This window comes from Otolemur garnettii, unplaced genomic scaffold, assembly GCF_000181295.1.
Source record: "Otolemur garnettii isolate 467f Iridium unplaced genomic scaffold, OtoGar3 scaffold00003, whole genome shotgun sequence".
Classification (NCBI taxonomy): Eukaryota; Metazoa; Chordata; class Mammalia; order Primates; family Galagidae; genus Otolemur; species Otolemur garnettii.
The window spans coordinates 23,816,325-23,831,486 of record NW_003852398.1 but is presented as its reverse complement, the minus strand read 5'-3'; the positions used below and the strand labels follow the sequence as shown (position 1 = coordinate 23,831,486).

Here is a 15,162-nt window from a genome sequence, read left to right as displayed (position 1 = left end):
ATCCTGTAGCATCTCCAAGAGAACTTATGAGAACAAGACGTTTCCTGGTTAGGAACAAGGAGCCCCAGGTTCCAGCATAGCACACTTAATCCTAGCAATACAGCAGGGGTTTTGTCTTAAAATGGGGCCTATTGTCAGAATGGAAGAAGTAACAAGGCAAAACTGATCAGCATTGGAATTGCCTGTCTGATTTTTCTACCAGACTGTGAGTATAGGGAGGGCAAGGATTATATATAGTATCTGTCTTTTGCACTGCTGTGTTCCGAGTACATGATATAGAGTATGCATTTAAAAAATATTTGTTGCATAAATGGATAGGTGGATGCAGTGTTACCTATCTATTGCCTTGGGACTCATTAAATTTTTCTGAATTAGTCTCATGTACTGGTGAAGGAACACACTGAGCCTAAGGTACCCTTCTATGAGAATATTTAGAAATCAGAGCCAAAATTCCTAAAAATGCGCACATCTTTTGATCCAGGAGCTCTCTCTCTACTTGTAAGGATTTAACCTAAGGAACTCTCTGGGGACTCAGAAGGATTATGACTCAAGAACATTAATTGTCACATTATTTAGAACAGCAAAAACAGTGGAAATAATCCCCTGTCTAACACAATGGGATTAGTTAACCACATTGTGATACTTCTACTCAATAGAGTGTTTCAGAGAAATAAAAATAAAGATTATTTAATAGCATGAGAAAATTTTCAGATTATGTAATTAGTGAAAAAAGCTAGTTGCACAACAATAGTTTTGTATATTATTACTCTGTGTGTATATGTGTTTGTGTAATACCAGAATGGATTTATATTATAGGTCCGAGTGGGGAAATTATAGATCATTCTGTTTTCATGCTTTTTGAAGTTTTTCTGTAATTTCCAGTATTTTTGCATTGAACATATAGTTAAACAAAACAATGATGAATATTATTAAGGATTATCTGTGCTAAGAATTTGAGTCTTAGACATCTAGAGTGTGTCTGGACCTGCATGGCGTACTTAGAAGCCTTGCTGAGGGATTAGAAAGCTGTGGGAGGGGCGAGGCATCAGGCAGGGTTTCTGCCACATTCCAAGGGCAGGGCCTGCTGTTCTTCTGTTGGAGAGAGGATGCTCTCCACCCCCTTTCATGCTGTGCACTCTCTCCTCTCCCAAGTATTATCATTAAATACACCCAGGCTGTAGTAGCTTTGGTTTACTTGGAAACTGGATCCACGCTGTGACCTCCCAACTACTGAGATAATCAGCTACAGACTGGTTTTAAGAAGATAAATTTAAACCTTGTATGGGATGAATTGACCATGCAAATTAATTCTGTTCTGTGTTGCGGGAAATTAAAAGAAGAAAGTCTGAGCTGAGAAAGTGCAAATGGAATAAGTACTTCTATTTAAAGCGAAACAAGATGACATCTCTGGAGCACTGGCTTCTTATATTTTAAGGTAACTTTAGTTAAGTGACTACAATTGTCTTCCTGTCTAGTTTGGAAGCTTTTTTCCTAGGCCAAACAGGCCTATGTGACTTCAGCTTCTTTGAGGTTAGGTTCTACCCAGAGGCTCCTGGGGTCCTATACCATTCTGGCTGCTCGTCCAGAATTTCTCAACGTATCGACATCCTAGAGCACCAACAGGTTGCTGTAAGTGTAGACATGTCTGGGGACCTCTACAGAACTTGCAAACCAAATGATGATGTATTGTGGAGTGTGTTTTAAAGCAGAAGGAAAGATAATACAAGGAACATTCTTCATGAATCTGAAAGGAAATGTTTGGTTTGAGTCATTTTGGTAAATTGCCTCCAAGAATGACCAAAGCAGTCCCTTAACTGTAATAGCTGCTAGTCTTTCCTGAGACTTTGGAGTCTTGCATTGTGTTAAATCTTTTACAGTTAGAATTCTCCAGAGAAATAGAACCAATAGGGAGAGAGAGAGAGTGTGTGTGTGTGTGTGTGTGTGTGTGTGTGTGGAGAGAGAAAGAGAGAGATTTATTATAAGAATTGGGTCACATGATTATGGAGGCTGAAAAGTTCCAAGACCTGTAAGTGGCAAACTGAAGACCCAGGAGGGTCCATACATAGTTCCAGCCTGAGTCTGAATGTCTGAGAACCAGGAGAGTTGATGGCATAGGATTTAGTTAAAAAGCTGACAGGTCTGAGACTCAAGAGCCAATGTTCAAGTCAACTAATTGGATGAGGTCCACTCACAATCTCTCTTACTCAGTCTGCTAATTCAATGGTTAATTTCATCCAAAAACTCTTCAGAGATAGACCTGGAATAATGTTTGAGCAAGTATCTGGGTTCCCTGTGGCTCAATGAAGTTGACAAAATTAACCATCACACACGGATTATGTAATTTAACTTACACAATGATCTTGCATATTATTTCTATTTCCATTCTTGTTTAAAAGATGAGGAAACTATACCTTAGAAGACCTATGCCATGTACATGAATAACAATAGCCTGTAAATGATAAGCCTGAGATTTGAACCCGAGCAACTGACTTTGGGGGCCACATCCTTAACCACTAGGCCATAATAAATGTTTTAAAATTGATTACTTATAGACTTCTTGTATATAGCAAAAAATATGTTTACTATTAATAACTACAAAATGAGGAAGTAAACTTACTGTTGACACCTTACATCTGCCCTCTAGTAAATCCACGCTTTGCATTTTTTCTTAATTCTGGAGAACAAAGTCAAGATACAATGAGGAGAGTGTTGCAATGAGCAAAAATTGGTGAATCTGATAGAGAATTAAGTTTCCCTTTCTCAGTGATTATCTTAGGTCAGACCAGTCACATTTCAGGCAAAAAGAAATCTGCGCGCTAAGTTGTGAAGGGAGTAAGGACTTTCAGCATTACAGTATCTGTGTTGTGAAAAGAGGTGGCCAATGGAATGAGTTCTCAGTAAGAGTTGATTCTTGGGAAGGGTAATGCTGTGAAATCCTTTCCTGGAGATTGTCTTGACTGTGTTCATATGAGGTTAGAATCAGCTCAACTCATTCCAGACTCTTAGGGTCGGCTCTTTGAGTTGACCACTACTAGTAAGTGGCATGCTATGCAAATCCAATCCTGTTTATTCATTTTTATCATTCTCTAAGATATACTTTAGTAGCTATTATTGTTGTATTCTCTCCCTCACTCAGTTTTTTTTTTTTTTGCAGTTTTTGGCCGGGCTGGGTTTGAACCTGCCATGTCTGGTATATGGTGCCAGCGCCCTACTCCTTTGAGCCACAGGTGCCATCCTCCCTCACTCAGTTTTTCTGGGTAGTTTTTATCTTTGAAATAAATGCCTATGTGTAGAAGGAGAATGCACTAAATTTGAAGAATTGCTTTGGAAAAGCAAGTTTACTCTCATAATTTAGTAAAAATTAAGATGTTTTATATTATAAATTTCCTTAAATTGGGGCACATCTGGATTTATAAAAAAGCATGGGGAAAACTTCTCAATTAAGTGAAGAGAATGTTTTTTAATATCCCATTCATTTAACTATTTAATACTTCAGCAAATAGATACCAGTTGATTGCTTTAGTTCTTTCTCAAAAGTATGATAGCAGCTATTTCAATTTCAAAGTAGGGGAAAGTAAAAATAAGCAAATAATCTCACTGAAACATTAACATAATTAGGATTGACTCAGCTGATAAGAATATCGAGACTCCCAAGCTGGTGGGAAAGAATGACCTGCATCTGAGTAATAGTCCAATTTGTCATATACAAATGGCAGCTCTGGGCTAGAATAAGACCCATTATTAGGCAAATCTTTTTATTTCTGAAGAACAAAACCCATTAAACCTGGTTTAAGGAACGTTTACAGGGACATTTCAAAAAATGAAACACAACTACTTGCTTTAGAGAAGCATATGCTTTTATTAAAAGGTCCTAAAAGTTGACAGCCTGGGCATGATGACTCACACTTCCTGGAAGACCAAAGTGGAGTTTGAGACCAGCTTGTTCAAGAGCAAGACCAGTTTGTCCCCATCTCTACTAAAAATAGAAAAACTGGCTTGTGTTGTGGTGAGCACCTTAGTCCCAGCTACTAGGGATGTTGAGGCAAGAGGATGGCTTGAGCCCAAGAGTTTGAGGTTGCTGTGAGCTGTGATGAGGCCAACACACTCTACCCAGGGGGACAGAGTGAAACTCTGTCTCAAAAAAACAAAAAAAAATCCTGAAAATTGAGTTTCCTCTTTCATCTGTCTGTTTTTCTCTCTCTCTGGTTGAATTAAAAAATAATAATCAGACTGAGAGTGGCGGTTCACATCTGTAATCCTATCATTCTGGGAGGCCCAGGTGGGAGGGTTACTTGAGCTGAGGAGTTTGAGGTCAGCATGAGTAAAGCAAGACTCCATCTCTACTGAAAGCATAAAAATTAGCCAGGTGCTGTAGTAGTAGGCTCTGTAGTCCCAGCAACTCAGGGGCCTGAGGCAGGAGGGTCACTTGAACCCAGGAGTTTGAGGTTGCTGTGAGCTAGGCTAAAGCCACAGCACCCTAACCTGGGGCAACAGAGTGAGACTCTGTCTCAAAAAGAAAGTAAAAATTGATAATCTGTTTCTCTCTGCAATATAACTTTCTAATATGACTTCTCAGTATGACTGAAAATGACCATTTGATCCCTGACTCCACATGATGTTTCAGGTTAAACAGACCTTTCAGTGTCTGATCACAACCTTTTCTTTTTTCTTTAATTTGTTTAAGCTTTTAAGGCAGAGCACTGATTATTTGCTAGCCAGTTGGTGGTTTGGCTTTTGTCATACTGGCATTTTTTTTGTGTGTTATTTCATACAATCAGCTATGACTCACAGTGGCTCATGTGCTAAGTCACATCTTCCTTGATTCACCTCTCCAAGACAGACTGGGACTTTCTGAGAAAGGATTATAGGATTACTGGTATCTCAAAATTATGTACTGCAGCAAGTCCCAGCAGGCCTACTCTTCAAGCAGTGGTATTCTCTGAATCACAAAGGGGCCGCGTGTCTGTCCTCTGTCATCTGTGGTAAACAGAACCTGAGCCTGTGGCTAGTGGGGTTGAGGGCAGGATTCAAAGGGACTGGCATGTGTAGGTCAAGGGTCCAGTCCTGTAATCTTAGTTCAGAATAGGATTCCAAGCTCTGAATGGGAATAGGAGTGCGAATCAGAAACCACACCAAAGTGACACACATCAATATAGTCATTTGCCAAATCTAGCCCTTACTTCATGTAGGCAGGGATGTGTAATCCTACAATGGGCCTGAAAGAAGAGTCCAATTTCTAAATCCAGGCATAAAGGCTTAGAAATGTTCCCTACTGCAACTCCAAGGATCAAGAATGGTGTCTGGGTGGCACCTGTGGCTCAGTGCATAGGGTGCCAGCCCCACATACCACGGGTAGTGGGGTTTGAATCTGGCCCTGGCCAAACTGCAACAAAAAATAGACAGGTGTTGTGGTGGGTGACTGTAGTCCCAGCTACTTGGGAGGTTGAGGCAGGAGAATCACCTAAGCCTAGGAATTGGAGATTGCTGTGAGCTGTGATGCCACAGCACTCTACCAAGGGTAATAAAGTAAGACTCTGTCTCTTAAGAAAAAAAGAAAGAAAAGAATGGTGTTTGGCACATGGTCAGTCAGTTGCTTGTTGAATAAGCAAATAAAAGAATAAATATACAGGACTAAAATAATAATTTATATCTCTCTCAGGGTTCACCTTGGTTCCTGGGCATAGTTCTGAGATTACTTTCATTGGAACATTTTAGGAAATAACCCTAGAAAAGACTATGTTTGTGAAAATTGCTTTTAATACAGATGATTAATGATTGAAAACCCTTTAGCTTGAGGAGACACATTAGATTAGGGCTTCATGAGTCCCTGGATACATCTTATATAGGTATAGGAAGCATTTTTTTCATGTTTCTACTTAGAGGGTTTGTAAGACCAGTTTGAATAATTGTCTGAGTCTCAGTATATTAAAGGGTGAGGGGTGAGGCATAGGAGTTATTAGGAGATTTCATAGCAGAGCTGAGACTGAAACTACCACATTGACCATTAGCTTTGCAGATGGATGTCTTGGGGATCCCCTTTAAAGCAAAATTGTGACTTCTTTTTGGGTTAACATTGGCTCTTCCATGAAATGGCCAAAAGACTGCACTTAAGTGGCTGTCCTGGGAGACCTGGCTCCTGATGGCCAATTCCATTTCCTTGCTTTGTCTTGAATAAGCCTATATTCTCAGAGCTACTTCATGCCAAAAGAACAAATGTTTGCAAGTGCCCCTTCCATTTCTGGGAAATCTAAAACCTGCCCATAATTTGGCTAATTTGTAGTTGATCAGGAGGAAGAGAATGAGTAGGGAAAATTGAGGGAACAGGGGACAGGGTTGAAACAGATTTATTTCTCACATCTAGACAAATCAGCTAAGGAAATAGTGTTAATGAGCCCCATTGCCAACAATCTCAGTTCCAAGGAGGCCGAGATATAGAAGTGGTGTTACCATGAAAAAGCACAGGACAGAGGCCGAGGCTCTGGGGAAGGCATTGGAGTATGGTGGTTCAGCACATGCGTTTTGTAATGAGACAGATTGTAAAATAAGGCAATTGATAGGATTAACTTAGAACAGATTTGCTAGTTAAATGAAGTATGGGAGTTTATGAAAAGGGCTTAGCATACATAGTATATGCACAGAGTATTCAGTAACTGACCATCATTATTGTATGGGTTCTAGTTCTAGCTTTTCTATTAACTGCAGAAGTGCCTTCCTTTACTAGGTCAGACAATGTCCCAGTCTCCATTTTCTCATTCTACATCCTCTACAGAGTTTGTTGCGAGAGCCAATGAGGGGAAATGTATATGAACAATTTATAAATCTCAAGAAATTTTATATCTACAAAGGACTTTCCTCATCATTTTGGCAAACAGTACTCCACAGGGTATTTTGGCGCAGATGGTTAGGGCACCTTCTCCCCTGCTTACTCCACTTTTACACCTCAAATCTTAGTCATTTTAGCAGCCTTGAACTCTCTTCTCTGTTTCTTCAATCCAGCAAAACAGATGTCTGCTTGCATCACAATTTAGAAAATGCCTTCAAGAAGAAAGCTGGTGTGATGGGAGGGGGTAATGGTCAATTTTATGTGTCAACTTGACTTGGAAAAGTGATGCCTTTAGAACATTATTTCTGGCTGTGTGGGTGTGAGAGTGTTTCTGGAAGGAATTAGCATTTAAATCAGTGGACTGAACAAAGAAGATTGCCCTCTCCAGTGCAGATGAGAATCATTTAATCTACTTAAGTACCAAACAGAACAAAAGACAGAGGAAGAGTGAATTTACTCTATTTCAGCTGGTCCATCCATCTCTTCCTCCTCTCAGACATCGGTGTTCCTGATTCTTAGGGCTTCAGATGAGCCCTATACTAGACTCCTTTTGTTCTCCAGCCTTTGGACTCAGATTGAATTTTAACTCCAGCTTTCCTCATTTTCCAGCTTGCATATGGCAGATTATGGGATATTTTGACTTCCATAATCATGTAGGCCAATTCCCATAAGTATTGCAATTCCTACCTATTCACCTATCCATCCATCCATCCATCCATCCATCTACTCATCCACCCATTCTATTGATTTGATTCTCTGGAGAACCCTGATTAACACAGAGGCTTTTACCTCATATGTTTCTCTCAAGGATTATAGTCTTGCGTTGATCATCATCCAATGTCTGAGAACATTTTTTTTTATATTGTTTGTTCAGCATTTATAATAGAGTTTGAGTCTCATATCACCTACTCCGTCATGGCTAAAACTAGAAATTATCCTAGCTTTCTTGAAGCTTTCACTTCATTCTGCTTGGTGAGACAGCAAGCAAAATATCCCACGAGTAAACTGACAAACCCATGAAATAATTATAAATTGGGATATGTTCTATGGAAAAAAACAAAAAACGATCTGACATAGAGATTGTAGGATGGGGAGAGAGAACAGAATTTTGAATATGATGGTGAGAGGATGATGTTCCAAATACATTTAAGTTGAGATCTGTTTAATGACTGGGGCCTTCCTGAAACAAAGGGGAGGGCAAAAGAATAATTTATAAAAGCATAGATTCTGAATAACTACCACTTGCCAAAACTTATGCTGCACAAACAAGGGCTAGAGCATTTCATTCACCCTGAGGGCTGTGTTTTCAATCAGATAACTCATTACAAATGCTGTTATATGTAGGATGGGAGGCATCTGGAGATATTGAAAGAAGATAGAAATAAAGAGGCCAAGACCGTGGCTAGGGATTGGATATAGGACAGAGTTGGGGGTATGCTAGCATGGATGCTATCTTCAAATATCTGAAGGGCTGTCATAGCAACATTCTAGTAGTGGTTCTCAACCTTCTTAATGCCACAATGTATTTTCATTGTTACAATGGGTTGCGACCCACAGGTTGAGAACTGTTGCTCTAGAGCATGATTTGGCAAACTGCAACCCTGGGGGTCAAATCAGCCACACAGCCTGCAAACTAAAGATAGATTTGTTTAATGTTTTTAATAATTACATTTTAAATGTTTATATTAGTACCTACGTATTAGCCTCAATTTTGTGTCTTGGTTCCATAAAGTTTAAAGTATTTCTCAACTTTTAGAGAAAATTAGTGGACCCCTAGTCTAGGTCAGTTATAAGCATTTAATTTGCCCTAACAAAAGAAATGAGTAATAAAGTTGGAATAACAAACTCTGTAAGGGAAAAGTATTTTTTTTTTTTTTTTTTTTGGTGTGGAACTGAAGGACCTTTTTCTCATAGGTCTTCTCCTTATTCTTAATCTCTTGTTGAATGGTTTTCCTTCCACTCAGCCCAGGCGTGAAATGACTACATTTATTAACTTGAGAAAAACAAAGTAGCACTGGCCAACTGGCTAAGAATTTACCTCCTTTTCTTTTTCCTCCATTCTTGAGACACTTTACTCAGGAGGATATGTTCCAGATCCCTCCATGTAAACATAAAAGAGATAAAGGCTTCATCTTTTTATAAAAAAAAAAAATAGAGCACAACTATAGCCCAAGCTGATGGAGAGAAGTAGAGTGGGAGAGGAGGGGAGGAGGAAGGTTCAACAGAGGGAGGGTAAAAGGAGGGATCATACCTATGGAACATATGACAAGGGTACAAGTCAAATCTGTGAAATGTAGAACATAGATGTTTTGGCACAATAATCAAGTAAATGAGGTGAAGGCTATGTTGATTGGTTCAATGTAACCATGTTAGATTGTATAAAAAAAAAAAACACATTGTACCCCACATATACATGAATGTATTCATGATCTATGTGTATTTGACTTAATAAAAAAATTTAAGAAAAGAATTTAACTCCTTCAAATTGAGCAGCTCTCTATTTGAATGAGGCAATAGTTTGTTTTAAAATCACACAGTGAATATAACTAATATAACTAACAACTAATTATGTTGTTCTACCAAATTAAATTATCCCCCTTATGGATTTAGACCATAGGTAAAGTTCTTGAGTAACAGCTCAGTATCTCAAGTCAATCTACAACAGATCACCAACTGCCAGGGGAAGACTAGATCATGGTCTTAATAAACTATATGAATTCCACAGTAACTAGGCTATGGACCTAGGTACTTCAAAAGGAAAATAGTCATACCAGAGCAGTGTTTCCTAGAAAAAGCCACCCAAGTGATGTGACGTCTTGGAATATGGCATAAACTTCATTTGTTTGTCCAACAAGAAGCTCAGTCTAAAGAGCAGATAAAAAATAACAGTCAGTGTAGGGAATATGCACTTGGTTTTTCTAGGCATAAAGATATATCTGGTGCTATAAAACTTACAGGACAGACATGTAGTTTGGTTTGAAGGGAGACCAAAGCAAGCTCTCTAAAATGGATGGCAGCTAGATGAAATCACACAGAACGATCAGAGGTCATTCAGATGAAGGGAGGTGGGGAAGATATGTCAGTGGAGACATATAGATAGTAGAGGGCCAGAGCCAGGAAAAAACCATGGCATGTTCAGAAAACTTTATATTTATTTATTTATTTATTTATTTGTCTTAAATGTTGGCTGTGTACATTAATGCAATCATGGGGTACAGTGGTGTTTTCATATACAATTGGAAATATTTTCATCAAGCTGGTTAACATAGCCTTTATGTCATTTTCTTATTGTGTTAAGACAATCTTTAAGAAAGATTCACTTGTATCCTTGAAAGATAAACCATAGAAGTGATCCCTCCAATCACCCTCCCTCCACCCATCCCTCCAATCAGGCTCCCTCCACCCATTAGGTTATAGCTTTCTTATGATAGCTGTAAATTAGTTTCATAATAGGGCTGTGTATATTGGATACTTTTTCTTCCATTCTTGGGATACTTTGCTAAGAAGAACATTTTCCAGCTCCATCTGTATAAACATGAAGGAGGTAAAGTCTCCATCTCTCTTTATGGCTGCATAGTATTCCATGGTGTACATATACCACAGTTTATTGATCCATTTGTGGATCGATGGGCACTTGGGCTTCTTCCATGACCTGGCAATTATGAATTGGGCTGCAATAAACATTCTGATGAAAGTGTTTTTGTTGTAATGTGAGTTTTGGTCTTCTGGATATATACCTAATAAAGGAATTGTAGGATCAAATGGCAAGTCAATTTTTAGTTCTCTAAGTGTTCTCCAGACATCTTTCCAAACTAATGCATATTAGTTTGCATTCCCACCAGCAGTGTAAAAGTGTTCCCTTTTCTCCACATCCACGCCAGCATCTCTGGTTTTGTGATTTTGTGATATGGACTAATCTTACTAGAGTTAGGTGGTGATATCTCAAAGTAGTTTTGATTTGCATTTCTCTGATGATTAAGAATGGTGAGCATTTTTTCATATATCTATAGGCCATGCACCTATCTTCTTTAGAGAAATTGCTCTTTGAGTCCCTTGCCCACCCTGAAATGGGATCACTCGTTCTCTTCTTGCTAATAGATTTGAGTTCTCTATGGATTCTGGTTATTAAACCTTTGTCGGAGACATAACCTGTGAAAATCTTCTCCCATTCTGAGGGCTGTCTGCTTGCCCTACTTACTGTGTTCTTGGCTGTGCTGAAGCTCTTTAGTTTGATCAGGTCTCAAAAGTGTATTTTTGATGTTACTTCAATTGCCCGGGGTATCCTCCTCATAAAATGTTCGCCCAGACCGATTTCTTCAAGTGTTTTCCCTACACTTTCTTCTAGTATTTTTATGGTTTCGTGTCTTAAGTTTAAATCTTTAATCCAGTGAGAGTCTATCTTCGTTAATGGTGAAAGGTATGGTTCCAGTTTCAGTCTTCTACAGGTTTCTAGCCAATTCACCCAGCACCATTTGTTAAATAGGGAATCTTTTCCCCACTCAATGTTTTTAATTGGCTTGTCAAAGATCAAGTAACAGTAAAAAAACTTTAGAAAGTTCTACATGACTGAAGTGTTGAGAAGAGATCCCGGAGGGTCAAAAATGGCCGGGCCGTATATATTCCAGTGAGTTCTTGAATTTTATCCTGAGGACAATGGGGAGCTACAAAGGTGACATGATTACATTTGCATTTTAAAAAGATTATTCTGATAGAAAAATGGGGGGTTAGGTGGTGTAACTTACCTCAGACCGGAGCTTAGGGGATATGTTAAGATTGCTATTGTAGATATCTATGTGGCAGATGACAGGGATGTAGGCAGTCAGGGTAATGGGAAGAGGGGGATGAAATACCAAGGGGGAAAGATTAACAGAAATAATTGTTGCTTGGCTGTGTGTGTGTGCAGTAAGTGAGGAAAGAGAAGTTAAGAATGCCATTCAGATGCATCTCGAATGAGATAAGCACGATAGGAGAAATACAGGGAAAATTAAAAACAAGGAAGGGAGGATTAGGAATATAAAATAGTATTTTGGACTGTGGGGATTTTGCCATGGAATTAGGATTAGGAATATAAAATAGTATTTTGGACTGTGGGGATTTTGCCATGGAATTAGGTAGGCTCAGTGGAAGAAATGGTATTTCAGATAAGCCTTAAAAATGGATGGGTTTTCATAAGGTCCTGCCCTTTACAAGGAAGATGAGAACGTTAGCAAAAGCTGGAGAGAGTAATAGTGCATGTAGGGAGGCATCCTTTATTTTCATAGGCAGGTAGGAGTTTGCAGCTTGCAGAATTTACTGCCATCTGTCCTCTCAAATGACTATGACAATTCTCTTGAGAAGGTCATTATAAGTAACATGGTCTCCATTTCAGGAGCTCTCTTTGTAAGAGAAGAACAATGGCTTGAACCCACATGGCACTGAGTACAAAGCAACATAAAGCAGATCCAAATGGAAAGGTCAGGTAGTTTCTGCTTAGGCAGGAACCTGGGCAGAAAGGCCTCTCTCAAGCAAGAGGCTTTTTAGTGTTAACAGCCAGTCACACTTGCACTGTGTATCATAGAAGTTCAAAGCCTGAACTTGAGAAAGCAGAGTTGTAAGGAATCTTTAAGGATGCTGAGCCAAACAAAAACACTGAAGGGGCAGAGGTGGCCTTTATTCTTTTGCTCCTGGGAAGTGGTAACTTGCATGTAGCCATTTGGAAAAGATGTACCAGATAGTTTTTGGCCCAAGCTTCTGAGACAAAGATGAAACTTTAAAATTGGAAGCCACTTTCAGCAGCCACTCACTCAACATTTTTCAAAGACTGTTCTATAAAATGTCAATTCTAGTTACTAGTAAGTAATATACAGATTTTTAAAAAACAAAGATTCTGTGGTCAAATAGGCTTAAAAGTTCTTGAGAAACAGATATAAATATGTTTTTAAATAAATGCTTTATTTTAGTATAGTTTCAGATTTACAAAAAAAGAATTGGAAAGATAGTACAGAAAGTTCCCACGTACTTCACACCCAATTTTCTCTATTAACATCTCACATTAGTGTACATTTGTCACAATTAATGAGCTAATAATAGTAAATTATTATTAACTAAAGTCCATGCATTGCTCGTATTTCCTTAGCTTTCTATCAAAGTCTTTTTTTCTTTTGTTCCAGGGTCTCAGTCAGAATAGCACATTACATGATGATGCCATGAGCCCTTAAGCTCTTCCTGGCTATTGCAGTCTGTCATGCTTTTCTTGTTTCAGATGACTTTGAGAATTTTTAAGAATACTAGTCATGGAGATTAAAAGATGTAAACTGCACCTATCCTTACCATTGCTGGCTTTACTCCCCCAGATCCTGCTGAAAAAATGTCAGACTCAAATCATGGTAGCAGCCAGAAGAATTTCTCTGAGGAGGAAATGGATGATGAAGAAAGTGCGATTTTGACATTGGTTCCAGTTAAAGACTATTCAAATAATGAACAAGTGGAGCCAACTGTTTCTTCAGCTTCTGATGTCAAACTGAACAATCCCCAGAAACACAATAAAGTTCGTCTACCTCCAACAAATAAACAATCAAAAGCCATCCGAAAAGCTGGATGTAAAAAACCTGATCTTCCCTTGCCAACCATTTTGCCTTCCATTAATGATGTGTGTTGAGACAATGAGGAACTGGTGCCAGCAACTCAAGTTGAGTACCGATGGCAAGAAAACAGAAGTTTTTCTGAGGCTTCGGGAGCATGCCTTTCCTGAACAGAAATGTAAAATTCCTGAAACACGAAAGGAGGCCAGATTACATTCATGTTCAAGGAAACTCAAGGCAGAGACCAAGAGAACAAGACCTCAAGAAAGGTCCAAGGTGATAACATCAGCTCAGGAATATGCATCGGCATTGTGGGTAAGGATTGCTGCAAGAGCTGGTCAGTCTAAGACTGTGAATTCATGGTCCATTCCTGCTTCTGCTGAAGCCTTTTTGACAACAGCTTCTGGCCTTAGGTGGTGTATGATGCATGGCGAGCCTCCTCCCGCAGACACAGAGGGTTGGGTCCACCTGCTGTTTCATGCAGGTCAGGCTGGGGCACCTACTACTCCCAGGAGGATGATTTCCCTCTTCCTGTTACCAGCCTGCATTTTCCCATCTCCAGGCCTAGAAGACAATATGTTATGTCCTGACTGTGCTAAGAGAAATAAGAAAATAATGAAAAGATTCATGGTAGCAAAGAGGAAGAAGCAATCTACTTCAAACACCAAGTAGGAGACCAGAATATGCCATCTCAAAGTATTAGAGAGTGACGGATATACTTTCAGAATGTGTAAGCTGATTTGAGGAAATGGAAGAAGAGATCATTGGGAGGAACCTTTGTGATCTACAGAATAGAATCAGGTAATTAGGACTCTAACCTGAAGATGGTTGACTGGGTGCCAGCTTTGTCTAAGGAGACCCTTTGGGGGGCTTGGAAAGCCATTGAAATGAAGTCACTGTAATTGAAAAGGAGAAAAAAAAAAGAATACTAGTCATTTATTTTGTAAAATGAGCTTTATTGAAATTTGTCTGTTATTTTTCCTATGACTAGCCTTTTTTTTTTTTTTTTTAAAGGGTGACTACAGGTAAACTGCTATTTTCATTACATCATCTCAAAGGTACACAGTATTGAGATGACTTTTCCCTGTTGATATTAACTTTGGTTACCTGACTTTGGTAACCAAGATGACTTTTCCCTGTTGGTATTAACTTTGGTTACTGGTAGTGTTTGTCAAATTTCTCCACTTTAGAGCTACTCTAGTTTTCCCTTGCAATACTATATCTTTGGAGGGAAGTCCTTTTACTTCCCTAAGTGCAGCCAATACTTAATGTGTAGGAATTTAAACTCCCTCTTTGAGGCAGAGTATTCACGTGAGTTATTTGGAATTTCTCAGCACAGGTGGTTTGTCTATTATCTTCCATTTGTTTATTTAATCATTTCTTTACACCAGTATAGACTCCTAGGTATTTACTTTGTCCTTTGGGTTATAATTCAATATAATATTTTTTTACTGCTCAAATTGGTCCTTCCATTTTTGGCCCTTGAGAACTTTTAAAGTTGTTTTCTGTGTCCTTTTGAAATACTTTCAGTGTTGTGGTTTTTTTGTGTTTGTTTTGCTTTTTTTCCCCCAGTACCACCTTACTTTTTGACACAAGATGTTTCCAGCTTTCATGTTGTATACTTTCTGCCCCAGTACTAGACTCAGATATTTTCCAAGGAGACTATTTTTTGTATATGAATAATATTAGAAACCAAGGTCTGGATGCTAAATGTGTTTTTTTTGCAACTGGGATGCCATTTCTTTTTTTTTCTGCAACTGGGATGCCATTTCTTTCTTT

General features: G+C 38.8%; 1 pseudogene; it reads left to right on the top strand.

Moving 5' to 3' along the window:
- The first annotated feature begins 13,169 nt into the window (after positions 1-13,169).
- On the top strand, positions 13,170-14,055 carry LOC111726096 (annotated as a pseudogene).
- Positions 14,056-15,162: the final 1,107 nt, after the last annotated feature.